The following is a 6,491-nucleotide window of genomic DNA, read 5'->3' as shown; positions in this document are numbered from 1 at the left end:
CTCATGGCAGGCGCCACCCTGTCGGCCGGATCGATGGGCGCGCATGGAGGCTCCATGGGCCTCTGGGCCTTCGCCCCCGCCTTACGACAGGTGCAGTGCCCGCACAAGTTCAAGCCGGATATGCCGCCTTGCTACGATAGTGCGACAGATCTAGCTGCCTTCCTGCTAGTGTATGAGGAGGTTGTTCGTGAAGCCGGAGAAGATGACAAGGCCATGGCCAACTGGTTCCCCATGGCCCTGGCCGGCGTGCCGCGCGCCTGGCTGCTCAGCCTGCCAGGATCCTCGGTAGCCTCCTGGGAGAAGCTGCGCGGTCTCTTCGTCACGCTCTTCGCAGCACCAGCGTCCCCCGCCGTTGCGGCCATCCTCGGCAGCTCGCAGGGACCGCTGATGACCCACAAGTATAGGGGATCTATCATAGTCCTTTCGATAAGTAAGAGTGTTGAACCCAACGAGGAGCAAAAGGAAATGACAAGCAGTTTTCAGTAAGGTATTCTCTGCAAGCACTGAAATTATCGGTAACAGATAGTTTTGTGATAAGGTAATTCATAATGGGTAACAAGTAACAAAAGTAAACAAGGTGCAGCAAGGTGGCCCAATCCTTTTTGTAACAAAGGACAAGTCTGGACAAACTCTTATATAAAGAAAAGCGCTCCCGAGGACACATGGGAATTATCGTCAAGCTAGTTTTCATCATGCTCATATGATTCGCGTTCGTTACTTTGATAATTTGATATGTGGGTGGACCAGTGCTTGGGTACTGTCCTTCCTTGGACAAGCATCCCACTTATGATTAACCCCCCTCGCAAGCATCCACAACTATGAAAGAAGAATTAAGGTAAACCTAACCATAGCATGAAACATATGGATCCAAATCAGCCCCTTACGAAGCAACACATAAACTAGGATTTAAGCTTCTGTCACTCTAGCAACCCATCATCTACTTATTACTTCCCAATGCCTTCCCCTAGGCCCAAACAACTGTGAAGTTTCATGGAGTAGATGTTCACATAACACCACTAGAGGAAAGACAACATACATCTCATCAAAATATCGAACGAATATCAAATCCACATGACTACTTATAACAAGACTTCTCCCATGTCCTCGGGAACAAACGTAACTACTCACAAATCATATTCATGTTCATAATCAGAGGGGTATTAATGTGCATAAAGGATCTGAACATATAATCTTCCACCGAATAAACCAACTAGCATCAACTGCAAGGAGTAATAAACACTACTAGCAACCCACATGTACCAATCTGAGGTTTTGAGACAAAGATCAGATACAAGAGATGAACTAGGGTTTGAGAGGAGATGGTGTTGGTGAAGATGTTGATGGAGATTGACCCCCTCCCAATGAGAGGATTGATGGTGATGCCGATGGTGATGATTTCCCCCTCCCAGAGGGATGTTTCCCCGGCAGAACAGCTCCATCGGAGCCCTAGATTGGTTCCGCCAAGGTTCCGCCTCGAGATGGTGGCGCTTCGTCCCGAAAGCTTCCTTACGATTTTTTCCATGGCTAAAAACACCTTATACCAGAAGATGGGCATTGGGGGGCTTCCATGTGGCCCACGAGGCAGGGGGCGCGCCCTCCACCCTCATGGACAGTGGGTGGCCCCCCTCTAGTGCTTTCTTCGCCCAATATTTTTAATATATTCCAAAACTGACTTCCTTGGAGTTTCTGGACTTTTTGAGTTGTGCAGAATAGGTCTCTAATATTTTCTCCTTTTCCAGCCTAGGATTCCAGCTGCCGGCATTCTCCCTCTTCATGTAAACCTTGTAAAATAAGAGAGGAAATGCATAAGTATTGTGACATAATGTGTAATACAACCCATAATGCAATAAATATCGATATAAAAGCATGATGCAAAATGGACGTACCAACTCCCCCAAGCTTACACCTCGCTTGTCCTCAAGCGGAAGCCGATATCAAAAAATATGTCCACATGTTTAGAGATAGAGGTGTCGGTAAAATAAAATATGGACATGAGGGCATCATGATCATTCTTAGAATAGCAACATATATAAATATATATTGTCATATGATTTCTTATGCTGAAGTAACAATCTATTCACAATGTAAAGTATGAATCAGAAACTTCATTGAAAAACTAGCAAACTATAATCTCAGTCATTGAAGCAATTGCAATTTATCATAACATCGGAAAGAGTCAATATAAGAGCTTCTCAGCAAGTCCACATACTCAACTATTATTTAGTCTTTCACAATTTCTAACACTCACGCAATACTCATGGGTATGAAGTTTTAATCAGACACAGAGAAAGATAGGGGCTTACAGTTTTGCCTCCCAACCTTTTACCTCAAGGGTAACGTCAACAATAATGCTTTATGAAAACCCACATCCAATTGGATATATATATATATATATATATATATATATATATATATATATATATATATATATATCAGGATCTTTCCAACACATAGTGATTGCCAAAGGATAAAGTGTAAAAAGGAAAGGTGAAGATCACCATGACTCTTGTATAAGGTATAAGACAAAAATAAAAGATAGGCCCTTCGCAGAGGGAAGCAGAGGTTGTCATGTGCTTTTATGGTTGGATGCACCAAATCTTAATGCAAAAGAACGTCACTTTATATTGCCACTTATGATAGGGACCTTTATTATGCAGTCCGTCGCTTTTATTTCTTCCATATCACAAGCTCGTATAAAGCTTGTTTTCTCCACACTAATAGATCATACATATTTAGAGAGAAATTTTTATTGCTTGCAACAATGACAACTTACTTGAAGGACCTTACTCAATCCATAGGTAGATATGGTGGACTCTCATGGCAAAACTGGGTTTAAGGATATTTGGAAGCACAAGTAGTATCTCTACTTAGTGCAAAGAATTTGGCTAGCATGAGGGGGAAAGGCAAGGTCAACATGTTGGATGATCCAAGACAATATAATTTATTTCGGATATAAGAAAACATAACCCATTATGTTGTATTCCTTGTCCAACATCAACTTTTTAGAATGTCATATTTTAATGAGTGCTCACAATCATAAAAGATGTCCAATATAGTATATTTATATGTGAAAACCTCTCTTTCTTTATTACTTCCTATTAATTGCAACGATGACCAAAACTATGTTTGTCAACTCTCAACAACTTTTATTCATCATACTCTTTATATGTGAAGTCATTACTCTCCATAAGATCAATATGATCTCTTTATTTCTTTTTATTCTTTCTTTTTTATTTTATTCCCTCAAGATCATAGCAAGATAACCAAGCCCTTGACTCAAGACTAATATTTATTATATATAGCTCACGGACTTGATTACATAGATAAGGATCAACACAAAAACTCAAAGCTAGATCATAATAAACTTTATTCTACTAGATCAAGATATAACCAAAAGGATCGAACTAAGAAAAACGGTAAAGATAGAAGTGTGATGGTGATACGATACCGGGGCACCTCCCCCAAGCTTGGCAGTTGCCAAGGGGGTGCCCATACCCATGTATTTATGTCTCTTTCTTCGGAGGTGGTGATGATGGAGTTGTTGATGATGTAGGCTTGTCGTCCATCTTCCAAGGCATAGGCTCACCATCATAGAAGGATGATCGAGTCTCCGGGATCCTCAAATCTGTAGCCAAACTCATCCTCTTGAATCTATATTCATACTCATAGTTTTGGTGTTGCAGGTCATAGATATGGGCTTGGAGGTGCTCGATTTTCTCATGAAGCTTGAAGATGGTCTCCCCAATGTTCTTGGCATCCAGCTTGTGGTTGTTGGTGAACTCCGTGATCATCATGTGGTAGGCGTTGAGTCCGTGTTCCACCATCCTCTGGCACTTGAAAACTTGTTGCTCCATTGCTTCGAGTCTTGTCTCCACGCTTCCGGTCCTCCTTGGTCCCTCAACATCGTAGATGTGCAGCACCTCTGAAAGGATCGATATGGTTGACTGGAGGGGGGGGGGTGAATAGGCAACTAACAATTTTAGCTTTTCTTTAACAATTTAAACTTTGCATCAAAGTAGGTTGTCTAGATATGCAACTAGGTGAGCAACCTATATGATGCAACAAGGATAGGAACACAAGCAAGCAAGATATATGAAACAAATAAGCTTGCACAAGTAAAGGCACGAGATAACCAAGAGTGGAGACGGTAGAGACGAGGATGTGTTGCCGAAGTTCCTTCCCTTTGAGAGGAAGTACGTCTCCGTTGGAGCGGTGTGGAGGCACAATGCTCCCCAAGAAGCCACTAGGGCCACCGTATTCTCCTCACGCCCTCACACAATGCGAGATGCCATGATTCCACTATTGGTGCCCTTGGAGGTGGCAACCAAACCTTTACAAACTAGGTTGGGGCAATCTCCACAACTCAATTGGAGGCTCGCAACGACACCACGAAGCTTCACCACAATGGACTATGGCTTCGCGGTGACCTCAACCGTCTAGGATGCTCAAACACCCAAGAGTAACAAGATCCGCAAGGGATTAGTGGGGGGAATCAAATATCTCTTGGTGGAAGTGTAGATCGAGGCCTTCTCAACCACTCCCGAGCAAATCAACAAGTTTGGTCGGCTAGGGAGTGAGATCAGGCGAAAATGGAGCTTAGAGCAATGATGGAGCTTGGGGGTGGAAGAGGTAAGTCAACGGGGAAGAAGGGGACCCCTTATATAGTGTGGGACAAGGATCCAACTGCTACCCACCAACCAGCCCGCGGCCAGCGGTACTACCGCAAGGCCGCGTGGTACTACTGCTTGCAACCAAGCGGTACTACCACACGGCTGTGCGGTACTACCGTACCGACCCACGGTACTGCCGCAACCCGAGCAGCAGTAAAGATAAACAGACGCGCAGGAGATGGGGGCGGTACTTCCGCACGCGCGGTACTACCGCGCCCCCCATGCGGTACTACCGCAAGGCAAAAACCCCCAGCCAGGGGGAAGGGAACTTCCGTGCCTACTTCCGCAAAGAAACAGAAGTAGAAAAAACCCGACACAGTAGTACCGCCAAGGGGCGGTACTACTGCCTGACTGCATAGCGCGGTACTACCGCTCGGCGAAAACGGTACTACCGCGGTAGGTGCGGATGTAAAAAATTACATCCGCCCCTACTACCGCAAAGGGGCGACACTAGCTTGGTGGGCAGCGGTAGTGCGGCTCCAGGGGAGCGGTACTACCGTGGGCACCTGCGGTACTACCGCGCCACCGCGCGGTACTACCGCGGATGCCTACGGTACTACCGTTTTCCTGGGAGCAGTACTACCACGACCAACCACAGCAGCCAGACAAGGGAGGCAAGAAAACGGAGGAAGCTCCAAGGAAAAAGGAGGGGACAAGAAGGAGACATGTACGTGATGATTCCACCCAAACCTTTCCAACGCGGACCCCCTCTTAATAGTACGGCTTTCCTACAACTCAAATCCACCAAAAAGAAATGTAGAAAAGACGCCGTCTTCATCGGTCTTCGAGGGGCACCCAACCGTCTTGTGCCTAGCAATGAAGTGTCTGGAATACTCAAGGCACACGATTAGTCCGCAAATGCATTGTCATCAATCACCAAAACACTTAGGGATAAATATGCCCTTACAATCTCCCCCTTTTTGGTGGATTGATGACAATACGGGATTTGCACAAGGAAAAAAGTATTAAGTAAATGCAAACCCCTCCTCTCTAGAATATAGACGGGCTCCCCCTAGATGTGTGCCACTTGGATGAGTGCTTTGGACTGCATGACAAACGAATACTAGGATTAAAGCTCCCCCTATATTATAGAGACAAGGCATATCTATCACTAGACAAGATAGCACAAACATAAATTAACTATGATAGATAAAGTGCATATGTCTTACACCATATGAGGAAAGGTCTTGAAAGCACAAACCAAACAAGAGCAAACAAGCACAAACGAGGTCCAAAAGACAAAGCAAATAAACGCACCAAGCACGACACAACGCAAATCCCTACACTCTCTCCCCCTTTGGCATCGAGACGCCAAAAAGGCAGAGAGGACACCTACACACACGGGGTGGCTCAGGCAGAGAAGTCGTCCCACTGCTCCTCGTGCTCCTCGTCAGACTCAGCGGCGGGGATAGTCTCCTCAAAGTCATCCTCTGAACTGGTCCACGTGTATCCCTGCTTTGACATCCAGGCAGCCTCAGGTGTGATGACGTCCTCAGACCCGCCAGACACATCCTCTCCAAAGAGCCTCATAACCTTTTTGTCACGGCGGCGACTCTCCTTGTCAGCCACGTGAGCCCTATACTGTCCCTTTGCCTGCATGCAGAAGAGAGTCTTCATCTTGTCCTTTAGCTTCTTGGCCCATGACGGCACAGAGGAAGGAGTGGTGGACCTAGCAGCACGGTCCTCATCAACATTCTCAGCAACAGCCTCCTCCTTACCAGCAGCCCTCCTAGCAGAAGAGGCCTCAGCACGGGTAGTGGTGTTGGCCCAGTTGGGCTTGACGCGGAGGCTGATGGACTCATGGCGAATCCAGTCTGGAGC

The sequence above is a fragment of the Triticum aestivum genome, chromosome 4A, assembly GCF_018294505.1.
Source record: "Triticum aestivum cultivar Chinese Spring chromosome 4A, IWGSC CS RefSeq v2.1, whole genome shotgun sequence".
Classification (NCBI taxonomy): Eukaryota; Viridiplantae; Streptophyta; class Magnoliopsida; order Poales; family Poaceae; genus Triticum; species Triticum aestivum.
Note: the sequence above shows the minus strand (reverse complement) of the source record.